Source organism: Orycteropus afer, unplaced genomic scaffold (genome assembly GCF_000298275.1).
Source record: "Orycteropus afer afer isolate SDZICR_OR568_19922 unplaced genomic scaffold, OryAfe1.0 scaffold00072, whole genome shotgun sequence".
Classification (NCBI taxonomy): Eukaryota; Metazoa; Chordata; class Mammalia; order Tubulidentata; family Orycteropodidae; genus Orycteropus; species Orycteropus afer.
Window position 1 is genome coordinate 11,925,739 of NW_006921659.1, and position 23,878 is coordinate 11,949,616.

Sequence of the window (23,878 nt, forward strand, 5' to 3'; positions counted from 1 at the left end):
TGGTAGCATAGTGCCTAAGGCACTTGACTGCTAACCAGAAGGCTGGCGGTTCAAACCCACCAGCCACTCCTCGGAAGGAAGATGGGGTAACCTCCTTCTGTAGTGATACTGCCTCGGAAACCCAAGAAGGGGTCGCTATGAGTCAGGTCCAACTCGGTGGCACATAACAACAATATGTTTATTGAAATATAATGAAGATCTTCTAGTAACAGAATTTTTGAAAATACAAAGATAAATTACACTATTTTATTATTTCTTTTATTTATTAAATTTGAATCTATCTAAGAATAATACCATTCTTAAATATTATTCTCCAATTTACCATCAGAAATGTGTAATACTATATCTATATCTTATATTTGTAGCAACTTTTGATTCTGAATACTTAGATTCAATGTAAATAATTACTATAATCAGACATGTAATATGAAATAAAGAAAGTAAGATTTCTGTCCTGAAGTAGCTAGTATTTTTAAAATATCTGTAGGGCTTTGGAGAGTGACAGGGAATGGAAAGAGTTAAATTTATCAGAATGTGACAGCATGGTTCTGGATCCAGAGAAGCGTTAACCTATTTGGGGAGAAAGGAGCACTATAAACAAAACAATAAGCAAAAACCATAAATATATATTAAATATTCACAGTTAGAAAATAGTAAACATGAAAACGAATTTTTAATTGATTTTCATGTGTTTTTTTTAAAAGTATTTTTTAAATGTGTTTTATTACTTTTCGTAGATGGGTCTGGAGTGGAAGAGAATGATTTGAAATATGATGAGGATGCAGCCCATGAAAGGGTGAATAAGAACAGAACTTTAGGCACCAAAGAGTCCATTTCATTCCAAATAGGCCATTGCTAATTTTACTGATGTTATTGTAGATTAACATGCAATAAGAAATAATAGAGTTCCCTTATACACTTTGCTCAGTTTCTCTCAATTGTAACTTTTTTTAAAAAAATTATAGTGCTATAGTCTAGCCAAGATTAGACACTTGACCAGCCTTTGGATTTTTATATAAACCTGTGTGTTTGTGTATGTGTGTGTTATGTGTCGTGGAGTCACACCTGACTCATAGTGACTCTTCTTTGAGTTTCTGAGGTGGTATCACTACAGAAGTAGATTGTCCAACATTCCTTCCAAGGAGTGGCTGGTGGGTTTGAACTGCCAGCCTTCTGGTTAGCAGTCAAGTGCCTTAGGCACTATACCACCAGAGCTCCGATATAAACCTAAAATATGATTATCTGGCAATTTGTTTTCCTTTCCATGTATCTGGATTCTTTGGGACCTTTAGAGGGACTAAGATTACAACTATATAGAAAATATTGTCTATAAAAATCTGTGATAACTTCAAATTATTTTATCCATTTGGAAACATATAATACTAACTAAATACCAACTACAAAAAGGTTCTATCTATCTGTCTACTTGTATAATTATTTTCTAATGCTACATGATAATTAACCATCCAGGGTAAAGGGTAATAGGGTATGCCACTCAGGACAGCACACAGCATACACAGTATAGTGTTTGAGATATAGAGAAAGAAATATTTGACTGAGATCATAATCTAATGATCCAATTCTTCAGATATGAGATACAATCTCAGTACAGCTAAACCTAAGACTCATGATTATGATAATTTAGTTTAAAGAATACTATTCTTAATGCACTTAATGTTATATTGAACAAATTTAATACACCTAGTCTAAGCTCTGATAATGTAGTGGCTAAGGCCCTTGACTGCTAACCAGAAGGCTGACAGTTCAAACCCCCAGCCACTCTGTGGAAGGAAGGTTGGACAATCTACTTTTGTAGTGATATCGCCTCAGAAACCCAAGGAGGGATTGCTATGAGTTGGGTCTGACTCAACGTCACATGACAACAACTATCTAACTCGTGGGGAATTTCTTCATGTTTATGAAGTCCATTTTGGACTTTGAGATCCCAGCTACTCACCATAGTGCTTGTGACATTGAAATCTGTTTTATTCTTCTCAAGAGTTTTTCTACCTTCACAATGTACAGGTCTCCTTTGCTATTTAAAATTTATTTTAGTTTTCCTTGTTTTGCATTAAAAATTCAAATGTGTGAATTTTAAGTGTAACATCCATGCTTTATTATTTTCTATTGCAATAATTGTATACTATTTGTTCCAATGATAATTACATTTTTGATATCCACAATTATTCTTATAAGTGTTTTGTCAGCAATGAATTACTCTGCCAAAACTATATTTAAAGGTCAAAAAAAAGGAAGAACCACAGACACACACAAACAAACAACAAAAAGCACTAACAACTTTACCAATGGGTTTGGATAATTACCAGCACACTTTACACCTAAATCTAATATAACTTTCCTCTTATGCATGTCTTCTCCCTATGACCTTTGTGTTTCTCTGTTAGGTAAGAAATAAGCCAGGAACATGGTACATATTCTTTGAAAAGCTGTCAATCCTATATTATTCATCTTTGGGCAACATGGTCATTACTGAACATAAAGAAGCTATAGTTCCTAGAATCCTTTCAGGCTTTGCTGCATTTTATTACAAGAAACAGGAAAAAAAAAAGTATAATTATTGGTTTATGTTCTCCAAGTACAGAGTTAAATCCAAGAAAATTATCAAATCATTTTTGTGCTTCATTTCTTTTGCACAAAATGATGCCAAGTAGCAAATTGTTACACAGATATTTTGAGGATAACCCTAATTTAGAATGTAACATTAACATTTACTATCTCTTAAAGACGGGCTCAAGCAGAGCAATGTTTGTGTGGATGGCACAGGACTGGGTCGTGTTTCTGTCAAACCAACTCCACAGCACATAACAACAACAACACAAATACTTATGAGGATTCTAATATCTTAGGCTCAATATTAGAATATATTATAATATCCAACATCTAGAGCATCTTTGAAAAATGCAAAGCAGATCAAAATAAGATAAAAGAAAAATGCCAAAGACAAAATGTGGAGTGGTGCTGTTGCTAACTCTTCTTGCACAGCCCTCAGCAATAAGAGTTGGTGGTTCTGGGAGGAGTTATGATTTCTGGAAGCACACAATGGGATGGTGGCATTTCAGGAGAATCAGCCAGACCGGTAGAAACCTCCACATTGGACAGCCTTCTCTACACTTACATCTTGGACTGGGCAGAGGCAAGTGGGTTTGTTTTGCTTCCAGCTAGGAGCAGTAATTTGAGAACTTTGACACTGAAAGGAGTCCTGGTTGTGCAGTGGGTAAGCACTTGGCTGCTAATGGAAAGGTCAGCAGTTCAAACCTACTAGCGTCTCAGAAGAAGAACTATATGACAGTCTGCTTCCCTAAAGATTTCAGCCTTGAAAACCCTATGGGGGGGGGCAGTCTTACCTTGTCCTGTAAGTTTGCTTTAAGTTGGAATCAATGATGATAGCTTTTTGTTGTTGCTTTGGGGCACAATGGTAAGGCAGAACTTTTGGTAACTTGAAATATACTGGAACAACAATAACCTCATAATCTCAGAGCTCATCAGATACAGTAACTATCCAATGAGAAACAATAAACACAAAGATAAACACAATGAAAAATTGGCAAACCTTTGAAGAAATCCAATACCATGAAAGTAAGATGGAAAACTCACCTTACAACAGTGGGAACCATAGTTAATGAAGCAAGCAAAAGAGGAATTCAGAATAAGCATTTTCAATACCAATAATAACGTAGGAGTGTATTGTCTCCAGAAAAATACAACCCACTCAGATAATGTAAAAAACAAACAAAACAACAACAAAAACACCAGGTCAAGGAGGAGAAAGACAGATGAGTCGAGAAGCTAAGAGGACTAAAAGGAGAATTGAATTAGTGAGACTTCACAATCCAGCTGAAGAATTGTTCTCAAATGCAGATACTGCATTTCAAAGTACAGATGGAAGAAAAGTGGAGGATTGGTATAGAAGTTCTAAAATCTAATACAGCAGAAACACACACACACACACACACACACATTTGTGCACAAACACACACACACATGCTTAATATAGGAAGTCCAAAAATCTTTAGAAGAAATATGAAATCCTCCATAAAGGAATGTTGCTGTTGTTGTTGTTGTTATGTGCCATCGAGTTGGACCCGACTCATAGCGACCCCTCCTTGGGTTTCCGAGGCAGTATCACTACAGAAGTAGGATTGCCCAACCTTCCTTCCGAGGAGTGGCTGATGGGTTTGAACCACCAGCCTTCTGGTTAGCAGTCAAGTGCCTTAGGAATATGCTTCACCAAACGTTAAACATTTTTGGTACTGTCTTGAAGAAGGTAATAGAAAATTATATGAAATTTCTTACTTACAATTTGGAAGCTAAGATTTTATACTTAGCCACATTTAGCCATGTGTAGAAAAAATATAAGTGTTTTTGTATACAAAAGTTCATATATAAAGACTCAGCAGATGTATTATCCACAAAACCACTGATCTAATTTCTAGAGGATATGTACACTAGAGGGAAGGCAATATGAATCTCAGAGGAATAATTAGAAATGATAATTATTTGCAAAATATTAATAAGCTAATCATGAATATAAAATAGTGAGACATACTAAAGTACAGTGGATGAAGAGTACGGGCACTGAGCCAGGCTGGTAATTGGAATTCCAGCTTTACACTAATTAGCTGTGTGACCTTGGGCATGTTTCTTAACTTCTTTCTGGCTCAATAGTCTTACCTGTGAAGTGAAGAAAATGATTGCATTTACCTAATAAAAGTATTGTATTAAATATTTTAGTATGTGTAAAGTGCTGAGAAGAGTACATGGGAAATGATAACCACTCAATAAATGTTAAATATGATTATGTTAAATATAAAATTAATAACAACACTGAACTAAAGTGGTAAGTATCATCAAATAGAAATTAGTTGGGACACAGAAAATAAATTTGATATTTTTCTAATCTTTTTGTCTTGCTATAATGGATGACATGGACACTACATAGCTTTTGACATTGCATGAAATATATCATTTATGATTGTGCCAAAAATTTAGCTAAAGTAAGTTTCTGCTTCTTGCAACTTTAGAGACCTACTTGGTGCAATTCCTTCATTATTCATCTTCGGAATTATTCTTTCTCTTATTCTTCAATCCTTAGTCAAGCATTTCTAAAGTTTACTTGGGAGAAATGAATGACTCACTAGAAAGCAGATCAGATTAGTGTGTGTTTGTGTAAGGAGAAATTGCATTTACTTGGGAAAGTTAATTAGTATTGATTTCATTCCTAAGTCACAATATTCTTTTAAAAATAAAAATGATATTAAGAGAGATATGACATATTTCTTTAAAAACATGGTTATAAAAAGTAGAGACTATTAGACTATTAGAATATTACTTTAAAAATCTTAGAAATTGATTTTCCTATAAGATAAAATGTAAAGTCCTTAGCATAACACAGAAAATCCTCCATTTGGATCTTAGTTTTCTAGCATCCTCTACTGTCACTATCATGTAAACTTCAGTAACAAATATCATCTGCCATATCATATTGCCCTTGTGCCTTTAGTGATAGCATTCATTCTGTATAAAAAGTGTCTTAGGCTGGGTTCTCTAGGGAAGCAAAACCAGTAAACCTTATATATAAAAAGAAAAATTTATCTTAGGAAAATGGCTCACACACAGAGAAGCTGGCAAGTCCCAAGTTCTTGGATGAAACGTCAAGCTGGAGTCTTTTTCTGACTCATGCAGCTGCAGAGGCTGACGAGCTCAAGGTTGGCAGGCAGTATACCAATTATTGACTCCAACAAATGACGAATCCAAGATCACCAGGCTGAATGGTGGATTGTTTGCTCACGGACAGTTGTTGGCAACACAACAAGATCCAGATTCACAGGAGAATGTCTCATTTTCCCAGGATGTCCATAAAATATAGGAAGCAGGCCACACCTCTACAGAAACTCCCTTTCAATGGACTGGCTGTTCAAAACATATATATCCAATTTCATCATGGGAATAACCCATATCACAACGGCTTAAACCATTCAGAGTTGTGGTCCAGCCATTCGACACACAATTCCAACTATCATACATTCCAAATTTTTTTAAAAAAGTGTGTGTGTGTGTGTGTGTGTACACTTATAAAAAGTTAAGCTAGCATGAATGAATCAGCTCAATTACCATCTTTCCTAAGAAGATCAGGTTCTCTGCCATCTATGTAGAAGTAAAATAAAATGTAGGAGGTTTTGCTTTTTACGGGGAGGATTTATAAATTGGGCATGTGTACTTCTTGTTAAAGAATTGTTCTCAGGCACTGTGTATAAGTTCAAGACTTCACTGGCCAGATCAGTGAAAGATATCCATTAGACAGATGTTGTATTAGAGGCTGAAGATCAGACCAAAAGACTGTTCTTGTTCATGTTACTGTCACTCTCCTTTTATCACAGTGCATTTGTTTTTTAGCCCTTTCTCTTTCCTGATGTGCTCAGTCTCCTTCTTTATTCCAGAAGAAGGCCCTTTCTACTGCAATGAATTGTTTCCCAGCCTACTCTTAAAACCCAAAAAGCCCATGGCCATTGAATTGATTCCAATTCATAGCAACCCCCATTTGGTTTTCAAGGCAGTAAATCTTTACAGAAGTAGATTACTCCATCTTCCTTCTGCAAAGGGTAAGAACCACTAACCTTCTGGTTAGCAGTCAAATTCCTTAGGCACTGTGCATCAGAGTCTCTTCAGCCTACTCTTACTTAGAAAAATAAAAACCTTTATGGACTTAAGCATTGGTTTCAAGTATAGACAGTCACGGATTAAAAATGAGACCCATTCCTAACTGTGTATTTAAGTCTTCAGATGGAATTTGTAGGTGATTCTGAAAAGGACATGGTTCTTATTAAGCCTTACTTTAGTCGAAGAACAGGAGCTCTTGTGGTGCAGTGGTTAAAGCAATTGGCTGCTAACCAAAAGGTTAGCAGTTAAAATCCACCAGCCACTCTACTGGAGAAAGATGAGGCAGTTGGCTTCCGTAAAGATTCATAATTTTGGAAACTCTATAGGTCACTATGAATTGGAATTGACTCAATGGCAGTGCTTTGTTTTTTGGATTTAGTTCAAGAAAAGGCTTGAAATCTTTTGCAAGATTTAAAAGCTGCATATGCAGGATGTGAAAGTGATGATGATGAAGAATTTGTTGCGGTGCAGGTGGATTCAGTCTTTTCAAAGTGACAGCAATTTAACATAACACTAAAGGGCAAGTACCAGTTATCCATAAATTGGATGTTCCTAAAGTAGGCACTGCCTGTATAGTCATACACTCCCTTTGAAGTTTCACTTTTAGTTTGTTCCCTACAGTCTTAAAAATTGTGTAACTAACATTTTACAATTTAATGTCCTTCTACAGTTTTTCAGACTATACATCAAATTAATATTCCCTCTGTATATATCTAATTAATATTCCCTCTGTAAATATCAAATTAATATTCCCTGTGTATATAGGTGACCCTGTACTGCAAAATTTATAAATAATATCTCTATCTAAGAATCTCTCTATATATAATCAAACCCATTGCTGTTGAGTCAATTATGACTCTAGTGACCCTACAGGACAGAGTCTAGCTGCCCCACAGTGCTTCTAAGACTGTAATCTTTATGGAACTGGACTGCCTCATTTTTCTCATGTGGGTTTGAACTGTTGATCTTTTGGTTTGGAGCAAAGATCCCTGGTGACAGAATGGCTAAGCACTCTCTCTCTATATATATCTCTGTATATGTGTTTGTATGTATATATACAACCAAACCAAACTCACTGCCTTCTAGTCAGATCCGACCCATAGTGAACCCTCCTTGGGTTTCCGAAGTGGTACCACTGTGGAAGTAGATTGCCCAACCTTCCTTCCGAGGAGTGGATGGTGAGTTTGAACCGCCAGCCTTCTGGTTAGCAGTCAAATGCCTTTAGGCACTGTGTCACCAGAGCTCCTGTGTGTGTGTGTATATATATATATATATATATATATATATATATATATATACACACACACACATATATATATACACACACACATATATATATATACACACACACACATATATATATATACACACACACATATATATATATATGTACACACACACAGTCTAAACCCACCAACCACTCCTCAGAAGGAAGACTGTGCAATCTATTTCTGTAGAGATACCACCTTGGAAACCCAAGGAGGTAGCTAGGAGTAGGATTTGACTTGATGGCAGTGAGTTTGCTTTTTTATCCTTCTTAATTTTGAGTATCCTTATAAATTTATTTTTTATTACTTTACAGTTGAGAAATGCTGTGTTTAATCATTCTTCTTCTTTCCCAGGAGGAAAGAAATAATTTCATACCAATGAGATTTTGCTTCAAAATTGGACGATGACTTTCTTTTTACACTCTTCTTAATTTTTTTGTCATTTATTTATTTACTTTGTTTTCTCCTTGTGTCTTTTTTTCTTTAACTTATAGTCATTTTCCATTCAACCTATTTATATTATGCATTTAAATTCTGTGTTTCATTTCAGCACATTGGAGTTACCTCTTTAAATAAATTTCCAATCTTTTTTAAAATGCATTTTATTGAAATATAATTTATGTACAGTGAAATATACAAAACTAAAGTGGCATAGGTCAATGCATTTTTTTTGCCGTCTCCCCTCCCCTCCCCTCCCACTGCTAGTAACCAAAAAAGAAAATTTCCTTCCTTATATAAACCTTTCCTTGACTTTTTATAATAATGAACTAATACTATATTTGTCCTTCTGTGATTAATTTCACTCAGCATAATGTCCTCCAAGTTCATCTACATTATGTGGGGTTTTGCAGATTCTACATTATTCTTTAGTGTTGCATAGTATTCCATTATGTGTATGTGCCATAGTTTGGTTATCCATTCTTCTGTTGATGGGCACCTAGGTTGTTTCCATCTTTTGGGTATTGTAAATAGTGCTGTGATGAACATGGGTGTGCATTTTTGTGTTCTTGTCCTGGCTTTCACTTCTTTAGGATATAAACATAATAATGGGATTGCTGGATCAAATGGTATTTCTAATTCCAGCTTTTTAAGGAACCGCCATACTGCTTTCCACAGGGGTTATATCATTTGACAGTCCCACCAGCAGTGTATGAGAGTCCCAGTCTCTCCACATCCTTGCCAGCGTTTGTTATTTTCTGTCTTGTTGAACATTGCCATTAGTGCTGGGGTGAGATGGTATTTCATTGTTGTTTTGATTTGCATCCTTCTGATGGCTAAGACACTTCTTCATGTATTTACTGGCTGCCTGAATATCCTCTTGGTGAAGTGTCTATTCATGCCTTCTGCCCGTTTTATAATTGTACTGTTAGTGTTTTTGTTGTTGAGGTCTTAGAGTTTTCTATAAATTTTAGAGATAAATCCCTTGTCAAATATGTAATTATCGACAACATGGATTTGTTGTTGTCATTTTGTTATGTCCTTTTTCATGGTATTGAGTTTGCTGTTCCATGTAAATTTTCTGTGCTGAGCTCATTTTGTTTATGAATCATGTCACTTCCTCTGTTGCTATTGTTTTAGTATTTGCTAAATATTTGTGCTGGTCCTCTTTTTTATTTTGATGTGAAGGTTTATCATTATTCTTTAAGGTTACCCTGTGATTTATAATATTCTTCTCAAATTTAGAATAGTCTGTTCTATCTTGTAGTTGTCTTGACTTCCCTACTTTTTAGAAGTTCTGTAACTACAGAATTTTTTCCCTCTTTGTGGATTTTAGTTGTCCTCATTTGTCAATTGATGACTCTGTTCACTGTTTACAATCCTCTAGGCTTATTTACTTTGGATACTTTTATAACTGGGTTTGTTTCTGGGTTATGTCATCACATGTGTTAATGGTCACTTCTTGTTTGTTGTTGTTGGTTCTCTATCTGAAGGACTCCCTTTAGCATCATGTGTAAGGTTGGTCTGCCTTTAACAAATTCCTTTAATTTCTGCTTATCTGAAAATGTCCTAATTTCACCAACATATTTGAGGGACAGTATTGCTGGGCACATAATTTTTGGCTGGAAATCTTTCTCTTTTAGGGTTTTATATATACTGTGCCATTGTCTTCTTGACTGCATGGTTTCTGGTGAAAAATCCAAGCTTAGTCTTATTGGTTGCCCCTTGTAGGTAACTTTTTGTTTTTTCCATGCTGCTTTTGAGATTCTTTCTTTGTGTTTGGTTTTGGTGAGTTTGATGACGATATGTCTTGGTGAATTTCTTTTGGAGTCTATCCTGATTGTGGTTTGTTGGACTTCTTGAATGGATATATTCTCATCTTTCATCATACTAGGAAAATTCTCTTGCACCAAATCTTCAATAATTTTTTCTGTGGTTTTATTTGTCTGTCTGTTCTGTAATTCTGATTACATGTAAGTTATTTCTTTTGATGGTATCCCACATGAACCTTAGGCTTTCTTCATTTTGTTTTGATCATTTCTCTGATTGATCCTTTTCCAAAGAAGTTTTCAGATATTTATCTTCAAACTCACTAATTCTGTTTTCCATTGATTTAATTCTACTTTGTTCAATGTATTATTTCTGAAAATTTAGTATTAATCTTCTGGATGTCTGTCTGTGGATATTGTGTCATTTCTAATTTTTCATTTATTTTGTCATTATTTCTTGTATTGTCTTTTGAAATTGTTCTAGGGTTTTCTCTGTGTTTTCCTTAATTTTGTCAGTATTTTCCTTGATTTGTCCTTCAATTCAGTGAAGATACCTAAATATAATCCTTTTGAATTCCTTATCAGGGAGTTCCAATGTTACTTCTTCCTCAGGGATGTATTTTGGTTCTGTATTCTGGTCCCTTGTTTCTCCTGCTTTATCTTGCTTCTTTGTGTGAACTGTTATGCTCTGTTGTCTCTGAGACATTGTGACATTTTTGTGTTTACATTTTATTGGTGATTATATGTTGGAGTGACTTGCTCATGATTTTCATTTTCTTTGTTTTGTTTGTATGTTATCTATGTAAGCAGGGTACTATGCTGTGCTCCACTATTAACTGGTTGGCAGAACTTATACACTCACCACCTGTCTCCTTTCCCACTGCCTGCCTCCCATATATCCTGGCTGTCCTTGGCAAATGAAGCCTATTTTCAGGTCCCTGGAATCTGAATGAGAATGCTGCCACTTTAAAATCCAAAATGTCCACTGTTTGTAAACATTCAAACCCTTGGTCACTTTAAATATCCAAAATGGCCACCATTTGTAACCAATCAAAATGGCTGTGCCCTCTGGACAACTGAAAGTCCATGGCTCAGGTTGTCTCCCTCCTTGCTGTTTCCCTTCCTAGGTATAGGCCACCAGAGCTTTTGTCCCTACAGCCCTTGGCAACCAGGACTGATCTTTCGGTCAATTATTAGGTCCCAACACCACTTGGAAATATTCAGGCTGATGGCCTTGTCAGAATGGCTGACAGTCCACTGCTCCAACCTGCTCCATACTCATTGTTTTTGTTAAGGTTTTTCTACTAGTTTGTGCCTAATCCACTTCTGTATAATTCCTTTCCATAGGAGCTCTGGTAGCATAGTGCCTAAGGCATTTGACTGCTAACCAGAAGGATGGCGGTTCAAACCCACCAGTCACTCCTTGGAAGGAAGGTTGGAAAATCTACTTCCATAGTGATACTGCCTTGCAAACCCAAGGAGAGGTCGTTGAGTTGGGTTGACTTGATGGGACATAACAACAACAACAATACTTCCTTTCAAAGCTTAGGGCTCCAGGATTATCTTCTTTTTCTCTCTCAATTGGTTTCTCTTTTCTTTGTTGAAGAGGGTCTGTGTAGCTTGTCTGCCTATTCTGCCATTTTACCAGAAGTCTAAGTTTTCAATATTTTACATTGGCCTGGAAGCCTGTTTAATATATTTTTCATGTTTCTATAAAAGTTCTTATTTTCACTTAATGACTGGAAATAAAATGACATTAATTCTTCTTATAATCTGAGAGGCCAAAACAGTATGTCTTTTGATACTAAATACCAATGATTTCTCTGGAAAATTTGAAGCAAGGTCTTAGTAAATACCTCTAAGATTGTGCATCCCCATAGAATCACTAGGTTGTGCACACAACAGCTGTTCTCTAGTCTAAATGACAGTTAAGAAATATTTTTCTTTGATTCCCAGCTAGACCATAGAAAAATCAGACCCAGTATCAAGTGGTTCAAGTACAGATTGGGGATACCATGCTACCTTGCTTTATGTCTCCTTGGCTTTTCTTGGCAGAGCTACATTTCCTGGGAGGATGCCAGGGACCAACTGTCTCATATATGACAGGCAAAATATGTTTCCTGAGAAAGTAAACATGTCAGAGAAGTTTAGGTCATCAGAATGAACGTTCACAATGAAGACAGATTTAGAAAATGATACCTACTTAATGCAAGGCATTTTGGTGGTTATTTCTTCTTCAATAAAAATAAAAGCCAAGCTCTGAAGGTAAGACCATAATCATAAATCTATTGCATCAATTAAAAGTAGAAAACACTAGCTGACTCATGAAGTGAATATTTATGCTAGCAGTGAATTTGAAATCTTTGTATGCATTTTAGGCATTTGTCATACTCTTCAGTTATTATCCCATCAATGTACTCAGTATATTATAAACAAGTCAGTAACAGGAAAACAGTGAGAGATTTGGTACATATTATTCTGTACTGTGATTTATTTCTAGGGTTCTTTTTATTTGTTTATATGCTAAAATCAGCAGACAATCTCTCTAATGCCAATCTTTTCCATAAATCATAGTGAGTGGCAGATTTTTTTTGAAGTATTACAACTTTTTTTTTAGTTTAGCATATATTTTCCAATTTGCTTTACATGTGAATCTTCTGGTCAAAGATGCACACTTCCTTATTTGTTGGCAGGGCAGATCAAAATGGAAATTTTATATTATGATTTTTAAAAAGAAAAAGAAAAAGAGTGATGATTAACTGGGAAAGACAATACAGAAGGAGAAATTGAAATAAAATGGCAAAAACTATCCTCTTCAATTTCTTTATTCTCTGGCTTTAAGGCAGGGTAATTTTGGGTGCAGGTGCTTCCTTCAAAATTATTATGCTTAGGGATTTTCAAAGTTTGCATATTAATCTCCCAACTGCAGATGTTGAGATTGAGTTTGAATTTGTGTGTGTGGAGGGGACCAAGCATCGTCTGACCAAGTAAATTGTCCACTGCTGCTACCCAAGCCAAATATAGGAAAATGTGGTACTCAGTGAGTTTAGATGACCAAAGAATTTTCAAAAGGAGATTCCTAGCAGTCTCTGGTCCTGGAGGGAAATTGTTTTTGTCCTCTGATGCATGGAATTAGGATAACTGTCCAAATACTTTTGGGTCATTGGTATAGCTATATGGAAGTGGAACACATTTTTAAGGAAAATTTAAGCAAATTCCATTTGCTTGTTTATAATGAAGAAAGGTCTACTAATCTGAACAAAGTGGTGAAAGGTATAAAACAAATTGAAACAATCATTTTATTGTTCTTTATTCAATTTTGAAGGAGCTCTGGTGGTATAGTGGCTAAGGCATTTGGTTGTTAATGAAAAGATTGATAGTTTGAACCCAACACTTGCTCCATGGAAGAAAGAAAGATGGGGCAGTCTGCTTCCATAAAGATTTTAAGTGTTGGAAACCCAGCAGGGCTCACTGTAAATTGGAATCGACCCAATGGCAGTGAGTTTGATTTTGGTTTTATTTAATTATTGGACTGTGCTCCACTTATAACTCTTTAGACAGAAATCTCTGACAAAGTCCACTCATCTCTTTCAGCATTGAGAGAAATATTTCAAGAAATTAAATTGGAATGAGCTGTCACTTATGTGATATATATAAAAAAAAGTCAATGGGTGAACAGCCTAGTACTATATCTCACAAATGAGTTTTCTATTTTTCTTTTAAGATAAGTAAAAATATTGAGAGAGAATCACTATGCTTTATTTCCCTCATTTTTAGATATTGGTTTCAAATGTTCTTTAAATTAAGAAAATGAAAATTTAATTAATCTCTTAGCATAAGAAAAAGCTCTTAAAAAGAATATTTTAAAACTTTTTCTCTACTAAAAATGAGTTCATTCTTATTTTTATAATTATTAGTTTCTCATCTGCTAAACTGAAAGTATTACTTTTTAATACCACAAGAAAGACAAATCTGTCATATGATCAAACCCCATTATGTTGTAGACAATCGAATGGAAGTGTAGAGTAGAGAGGGCTGATTGATAATTTAAATATTACAAATTATACCATTTTCTCATAGTGATCTTACATGGCTAGTTTCCATTACTGTTTCATTTTTCCAATTATTTTGTTACCTCTATATTCACTTTTGTCTTTTGAGTAAGCAATGTCTTTGTGTCTTATGCAGCTTATTTGTTTTGGATGTCTTCACATCATGAGAAAAGCTGGAATAAACTCTGAGCTGAAATTTGGGCAGATGTTTTCATTCCCCTGTATTTACTTCCACCTCTCTTATAGTTGCTATTAATATTTCACAATTTACATCATTAATAACTAAAACTCTAACTTGTCCGTTACAGATTTTGATGTTGAATTTTGTTGTTTATTGTGTTTTTCTGAGAATTTGCAAGTGAGGTTGAGGTCTGCTAGCCAAAACCCATTTGAATTCCATTAATGACTTATGTTTATTGAAAAAATACATCATATGCTTTCTAAGATATGCTTTCATTGTTAAATCTTTAACCAACATACATCTTTCTACGTTATGTTGAATATATCATCACTTCCTTATTTTGTTTTTCAGGATTTGTTCATGGACTCAATACTGTTTCTCTCTCTTTCTTCATCCTTTAATGATGAGAGACTAGTCCAGGCCTCATGCTTCCCCAGCAAAAGTGCCACTGCGTTCTCCTGGTGCCCCTCACTCTCCACTTGCGCACTTAGAGTACTTTTCTCAGAACTTATGCTGAGCCTATTGATGTGCATGGTGTGAATCTGCAAGGTTGAAGGTGGTGTTTCTATTCTTGCTACACGGTTCTCCATTTATGCTCAGGTTCATGTATCCCTGGAAGATATGATGCTGGCTGTGCAGTTTCTGTTAACAGAGGGTGTAGACAAACCCTTGAGTCACAGTACTTAATGTCCGTCCATTCTCTAGACCTTCATAATTATTTAGTTCATTTTTCAACATATAATATATTTTTTTTCTGACTGATACAGCTCTTAATATGTGACATTACTGAAAAATATAATCCAAGATTAGTTTTTTTTTTTTTTTTTTCCATTTACATGATGGGAATGATAATGGTACTTCTTGATAACCTCTTGTTGCAATGCTTAACTGTATTAACTTTTGAGAATTGTTTTATACTTAGTTAACTTGAAATAAATGCCAGGGTATATTAGTAAGTCTGTGTCCTAAACATTTAATCTGTTTAATTATATATCATATTATTTTTCTTAATATATATGAAGCAGCTATTTTGACTGCAATTTTTATTGGGTAACCATATTTGTCAGATGATTTGATAACATATACACAATCATAAGTGTTTGTAACATTAGGTGAGAATCATGTAGATATATCTTTAAATTTATCAACATATTTCTTCATGCTTACATTTCACTAGTTATTGTATATTTTCTGTATATTTTAACATTAAAATGATTCTTAGCTTTATTGTAAGATTTCTGAGTTACTTCACTTTCATGACAGGAACCATGTAAAATACAGAAAAATGGACATAAGAAGTTAACTTTTTACCTATAGCCCTACACATCTAAGCCAACAACCATTATATAATATTCTATATATGACTGCCAAAAAACTCTGTAACAAATTACTTTGATTAAGCTTATACAAATAACAAGCAATCAAGCCAGAATTTTAATCCGGATGTTTATATGTTTGTCTCTGAAACTAGTACTATTTCTATTATGTCTTTCTTCAAATTTAAAAATAAAAGCTGCCTTTTCATGCTCGAGAATATTGATAGTGAATAAATGTCACAGTTTCTTCTGTTGCTATATTCTTCAGAATTATATGGAGTGAGAAACATATTCCTGGGTTGTTAATTTTAAGATAAGCTATGAAATATAAGTATACACAGTACCCAAGCTACTTTAAATGCATTTTCTATTTCCTAGTTTAACTCATGGAAATAGTTTGTGTTTATGAGGAAGAACATAGGTTCACATGTGATGACCAATTTGTATAATACAGTTTATAAAAATTGACTGAGGATCACTTTCAGTGATCTGGGCACCTCAGGAGAGATGTGCCAGTGACATTCACTTCCCTTAGTAGTCTAGAGAGGATCTGAAAACATAGGAAACATTCATGAAACTGTTACTTCATGTTCAATGTCAGCAAAGAAAAAATATCAAAGTGAAAACTATCACATTTCTAGGAAACACTTTTTTGGTTTTTTTACAGAGAAAATAATACAGTTAGTATTTTGAATTTGATTATATATTTTCTCAAAATAATATTTAAGTGTTACCTATTTGTCAGTCTTTTAAATGTTCCCCAGTTTTGAGAACATCAGTGGCATGTGTTACTGAAAGGGTTAACATTTGAAAGGTAAGCAAGGAACCTTAAGATTCTTTCTTTCTTTCTTTCTTTCTTTTTTCAATAATACCAGTATGCAAGAGAGTTGGAAGTGAAGTTTATGGAAGATGTGACGATGGCCTGTGGTGACAGAAGGGAGACTTGAAGGTTAAACAATTTACTCTGTTAAACAAAGGGCAGTATGTTTATGATACCAACTACTTTAGAACTGTGATAAGTGCAGCCTTTTACTGAGCTTGTACTATGTTGCTTTCACTGTTATAGGCAGTTCTTATACATGATCTTTAATATCTTACGTTCAAAAACAATGCTATAAGTAGATTCAGGCTCCTAAGACACATTAACTAACTAAATGCACTTACTGAACAAATATAAATGTTTTACTTAAATCTCAGATCCCCCTCCTTCACCCTGAGAATTTCGTTTCTATCAGCTAAGATTTAAAAATACCTATTCAATATCACTTTTGTTTGTTGTTTGCTTCCATACACAGAACAAATTAATAATACCAATACTAATATTGTCCTGGAGTAAAAATACACACTCTGCAAAAGTAAAATCAAAGAGATTTATTGAAATTCTAGAGAACAGTACAGACTAGAAAACATCAGAATTCAGAGTGAAGATGGCCATTTCAAAAAGCACCAAAGCGGCAAGCATTCTTATGCTGTTGAAGCAGCAACTCAGGCTACAATATCATGATTGGCTGTAAAGCAATCAGGAGTTGGACGTGGATTACCTTAAAGTGGGGTGGGGAGAGGGGGTGAGGGTGAGGGTTAGTACAGATTAGTGGATGATATATACATGGAATTATATGATTGGTTAAGGGTACATAATTGCAAGCATACATGCTTTTCAGATGATTTTAAGATGGACACAGGACAACCACTTGTCTATTCTCGGGGAGTTCTGGTGGCATAGTGCCTAAGGTATTTGACTGCTAACCAGAAGGCTGGCAGTTCAAACCCACTAACTACTCCTGGGAAGGAAGGTTGGTCAACCTACTTCGGTAGTGATACTGGCTCGGAGACCCAAGGAGGGGTTGCTATGAGCCAGGATCGATTGACTGGATGGCAGTGAGTTTGGTTTTTCAGTATTGTAAAGTTTTGTTGATATTGCTGTGCATCAAGACCCTTCAGGCATATGTTATCTCATTCTGCAATTTACCACAAAAGAACAGCTCCTGGAAAGAGATTGTGGCATCCTGCATCTGCCTGATCCCAGAGAAAAAAATTCCTCAAGGGCATTTGGTTATGTCAGCTTGATAGTTAAACACAGAAAAGAAAAGCAGGGTTAGAAAAGGCACCTTTAAAATTCAACATGGATTCCAAATTATCTATCTGTCTGTCTGTCTGTCTGTCTATCCAACTCTATCTATGAATCTATGTATCTATCTATCTTCTATATGTCTATCTCTATCTATCTGTCTTTCTATCTTAGATTTATAATTCAGATGTGAGAAGGATATCAGGGAACATATATAAAAATTTTATTTGAATAAAAATACACATTTGGATATTTGTCCTAACAGCCAGTAAGTTTCATTTGTTGATTGGTTTGACAAATTAGGTTTTAGAGAAGGCAGTTTCATAAATTGGATAATTAAAATATGGATTTCAAAAGTTTTGATGAAAACACAAGATGTGAATTCAAAATAAAAATATTTTTCAATACATTATGTGTAAATGAGGTATACCTAAATGAAAGAATAATAAGTAAAATTAATATTTTTTAAGCCTTGGTAAGGATATTTGGAGACAAATCCCAGAAATGGAGAAAATGATAGATTCTAATGTGTTTGTAGCAAAAGTTATTATACTATTTAGCTGTTTCCAAATGTGTGTTTTCACCAGAATCACTGGAAAACTATTTGATCTATCAGGTATTAAAACATTTAAAATATCTGTTATATATTAGTATGCAATTGGGATATTTATCTCAGAAGGAATTCAAAGTACTGAGTAGCATTAGTAAACCAAAACTGTTCTATTTTCAACCACTTATTTTATATGAAAAGGCTATTCTGCATGTATAACTCTCAAAATATTAAATAGGAATAGAGAAAAATTCTAAAGCCAAGCTCATGGATATATGGACCAAAGTGGATATAAACTAATTGGACAGATTTAAACTGTTTTAAAACAATTTTACTAAGATATATTTTATGTATAAAATGCATCTATTTCAACTGCACAATTCTATGTTTGTTAGTAAATTTATTAAGCAATGCAACCATGACCATAAGTCACTTTTACCACATTTCCACACACACATGCCTGGCTGTCCACCTCCCAAATATGGGCCATCAGGAACCTATTTTCTGTTTCTATAAATTTTCTTTTTCTGACCTTTCACACAAATGCAGTTATACAACATGTGATTTCTTGTGATTGGTTTATTTCACTTAGCATTTGGTTTGAGTTTCATTTGTGATGTAGCATGTGTCAGTAGTCTTTCCCTTTTTTTCATTACTGTATAATAGTCCATGTGGCAAAATCTAGCCAATGACATATGACTTAAGTAGACAGTGTTACAAGCAGATATGGGAAATGTCACTTTTAGGCGAGATGTTTTGTCTATTGGAGATCTTTTAGAACTCTCTCCCCACCACTGTCTCACTCCCCAACTACTACATTTAAAAACAAAACAACATAAAACAAAACAAAACAAACTCACTGCCTTCTAGTCAGATCCAACTCATAGTGACTCCTCCTTGGGTTTCCCAGGCAGTATCTCTAGGGAAGTAGGTTGCCCAACTTTCCTTCCGAGGAGTGACTTGTGGATTTGAACTGCCAGCCTCCTGGTTAGCAGTCAAATGCCTTAGGCACTATGCCACCAGAGCTCTCAACTGTTGTTGTTGTTGTTATGTGCCATGGAGTTGGACCCAACTCACAGCTACCCCTCCTTGGGTTTCTGAGGTAGTATCACTACAGAAGTAGATTGCCCAACTTTCCTTCCAAGGAGCTCCCAACTACTACATGGCAAATAGTAACACATAAGATGATCTCTGCTGTAAGGGCCAGGGGTGCTAAATGGTTCTGATGACCTATAATAATTATACAGCTAGGCAAGATATAAGCCTTTTTTAAACTACTGAAATTTGGTATTATTTGTTACAAACTTAGCCTATCCTGACTCTCTCTCCTTTTAATTGGGCATATTGCTAACTACATCATATATCAGCCCTAGTGAGGATCTTTTTAAGGAAATTTGGTGGCACAACATTTAAATCACTCATTTACTAACCAAAAAGGCAGACATTTGAACTCACAAGCAGAGAAATGACCTGGCAATCAGCTTCCATAAATATTGTAGCCTAGGAACTCCGCAGAAGGAAGGTGGGCAATCTACTTCCATAACCATACCACCTTGGAAACCCAAGGAGGGGTCATCATGGGTAGTGTTCGACTTGGTGGCAAATAACAACAGGGCACCTTATGGGAAAGGTCTGTTGTTGTTGTTGATAAGTGCCGTGGAGTCGTTTCCGACTCATAGCAACCCCATGCACAGCAGAACGAAACACTGCCCGATCCCGCGCCAGTCCCACAATCCCTGCTATACTTGAGCCCATCATCGCAGCCACCGTATCAATCCATCTCCTTGAAGGCCTCCCCCTCTTTCGTTGACCCTCCACCCTACCAAGCATGACATCCTTCTCCAGGGAATGGTCCCTTCTGACAACATGACCAAAATAGGTGAGACAAAGTCTGGCCATTCTTGCTTCCAAGGAGCATTCTGGCTGCACTTCCTCCAGGACAGATCTGTTAGTTCTTTTCACAGTCCATGGTACTTTCAGCATTCTTCGCCAGCACTACAACTCAAAAGCATCAACTCTTCTTCGGTCTTCCTTATTCATTGTCCAGCTCTCACATGCATACCAGGCGAATGGAAATATCATGGCTTGTGTCAGGGGCAACTGAGTCCTCAAGGAGATATCCTTGCTCCTCAGCACTTGAAACAGTTCCTTCACAGTTGACTTTCCCAATGCTACACGTCGTCTAATGTCCTGACTGCTGCTTCCGTTGGCATCGATTGTAGAACTGGGAAAGGTCTACTCAGTCATATAGGGTAACTATTAGCAGAATTGTCTGCATAGCACACAATTCATCACTGAATAATGACAGTTCTTACCTTAGCATAAAAAATATCATAATATTTGAAAACATAGTTTAAATCCATCATGAGCTAGCATTCTTAAGATTTAAGTTAAAGATATGTTTTTACATTTTTGTATGTATTTTCAATATATTGGGCCCTGTATTTAATCTCTGTCATAATAAGTTATGAAGCTTACTATAACATCTATCTGTACACTTTGAATAATTATGATAGCTTGTGGAGGGGTCTCAGTATTGTGGGCTCCTGTCACGCTTACCCATTATAGTTTATCCTAAATATGTGAGTTGATATATACAATTACAAACTGAGTAGTGTTTCTTAGGAAAGTGCTTGACATTTAGAGCCTCAAACCTCATTATATATTTTAATGTAAATAGGTTCATTTGCTTCTTAATTTGTAAGCATGAGTTATGCAATTATGGCTTCTTGTTTTTGTTAGATGCCACAAATTCAGTTCTGACTCAAATCCTATGTACAATAGAATAAAACACAGCCTGGTCCTGCATACTCACAATTGCTGTTGTGTTTGAGACTAGTGTTGCAGTCACTGTGTCAATCCAACTCATTGAAAGTCTTTCTCTTTTTCGAAGACCCTCTACTCTATCGAGCTTGATGTCTTTCTCCAAGGACTGGTCCCTCCTGATTACATGTCCAGAGTATGTGAGACTGAGTCTCACCATACTTGTTTCTGAAAAGCATTATGGCTGCACTTGTCCCAAGACACATTTGTTTGTTCTTCTGGCAATCCATGGCAGTCAATATTCTTTGCCAACACTGTAATTCAAAGGCAGTAATTCTTATTTTGTCTTTCTTATTCATTATCCAACTTTCAAATGCATATGAAGCAACTGAAAATACCATGCTGGGGTCAGGCACACCTTAATCCTCAATATGACATCTTTGCTTTTCCACATTTTAAAGAAGTTTTTTTGAAGCGGATTGGCCTTATGCAATGCGTCATTTGATTTCTTGACTACTGCTTCCATGAAAGTTGATTGTGCATCTAAATAAAATGAAATCCTTGAGAACGTCAATCTTTTATTTTTTACATTTATCTTAATGTTTTTTATTGGTCTAGTTGTGAGATGTCTTGTTTTCTTTATGTTGAGTTATAAGTAGTGCTACAGGCTGTAGTCTTTGATATTCATCTGTAAGTGTTTTAAGTTCTCTTTGCTTTTTCAGCAACTAAGGTTGTGTCCTCTGCATATTGCAGATTGTTAATTAGTCTTCCTCCAATTCTAACAACAGTCAGGGATTTTGTATTATTTGCTCAGCATACAGATTGAACAAATATGGTGAAAGGATACAAACCTGACACACACCTTTCCTGATATTAATCCATTGAGTATCCACTCAATCTTTTCAGACAGTTCCCTCTTGATTTGTGCACAGGTTCTGCATAAACACAATTAAGTGTTCTACAAGTCCCTTCAAAATTATGTCCATAATTTGTGATGATTCAAACAATCAAATGCTTTTGCGTAGTCAATATAACACAGGTAAACATCTTCTGTTTTTGTCTGCTTTCAGCCAAAATCCATCTGACATCAGCAAATATATTTTATATTACATATCCTCTTCTGAATTCATCTTGAATTTCTCACAGCTTCCTGTTGGCGTACTATTGCAAAAACTTTTAAATTATCTTTATCAAATTTTACTTATGTGTGATATTAATGATGTTTTTCATTTTCCACATTCTGTTGGATCACTGTTCTCTGCAATGTGAACAAATATGGATCTCTTCCAGTCAGTTGGCCAGGTAGCTGTCTTCCAAATTTTTAGCATAGACTACTTAGTGTGTCCAGCATTGCATCCTTTTGTTGAAACATCTCAGTCGGTATTTCATCAGTTCCTGGAGCTTGGTTTTCCACCAATGCCTTTAGTGAAACCTGGACTTCTTCTTTCAATAACTATTGGTTCCTGATCATATGCTATCTCCTGAAATGGTTGATTATTGACCATTTATTTTGGTATGGTGACTGTTAGTTCCTACCATCTTATTTTTATGTTTCCTCTGTTGTTTAATATTTTGCCCTTAATTATGGTTGAGAAAACAAAATTTGAAAATTTGCTTTCTTGTTTCATGTTGTTTAACAGGAATGTATTTGAATTTTCTTCCAGATGTTTGATCCATTGTTATCATTTTAAGAGTGTCCCCAAACAAGTAGTAAGGAAAATAAAAAATCAAACTCACTGCCATTGAGTCAGTTCTGACTCATAACAATCCCCTTTGGGTTTTCAAGGTGGTAAATCTTTATACAAGTAGATTTTTTTGGTGGTTTGAACTACCAATCTTCTGGTTTGCACTCAAATGCCTTAGGCACTATACCACCAGAGCTCCTTAGCAGTAAGGAGGAGTTAGAAAATGACTCAAGCTTTCATTAAGCACTTAAGGTGATAGATGAGTGCTTTTTTTGTCCCTCAAAATTTGTATGATTATAATATTGTGTAATCTTCCTCCTAATAGTAAATATTTTTTCTTCCAGTGCACTCTATTTGCACTTTTTTCTCATAATGCTCAGTATGCATATATTTCAATTTGATTTTTTTGTAAACTAACAAAAATGAAACATCAGATGTGATTTATAAAAGGACCCTTAATCTGTTCAATATAACCTAACTAAAATTGTTCTTAGCATGGAAAACTGATACAGAAAATTTGGTATAGAGTAATGTATTAAAAAAAAAATAAATTTAGGCTGATTTAATGTTAGCTTAACATTTTTATTTCTTTATATTAAGAGAACTATATGCATGCTATTAAAGGGAAACAGAGGAACACAGAGAGCATCAAAGTAGAGGCAGGTATTATATAAACAATGTGTTACAACTACAATTCTCAGAACAAGAGTCTGTTTATGAAAATGGAGAATTAGTCTTCATCTTTTTTTATATGGCAACTCCATCATTTCAATGACTGGGTCCGAAACTCTTAATTAACATCTCTTCTGAATTCCATATCAATCCACCAGGAAGTCATGCACTTTGCCACGTTGGATCATTCTTTACTATTCTAGCCAAATTAACATTCACTATTACCTGGATTATTGAAAAACCTTCTTAATTTTTCTCTCTGCACAATGGCCCCTTCAGGAAAATTGAAAAATAATAGCCAGGGTGATTTCTAAGGCATCACAGTGCATCTTTGTTTTGTTTAAAATCCACCAGTAACACTCTATCTTATTACAAGTAAATTCCAAAGCCCTTAGAACAAAATACAAAACACTACAATATCTGCCTCTGCTACCACAT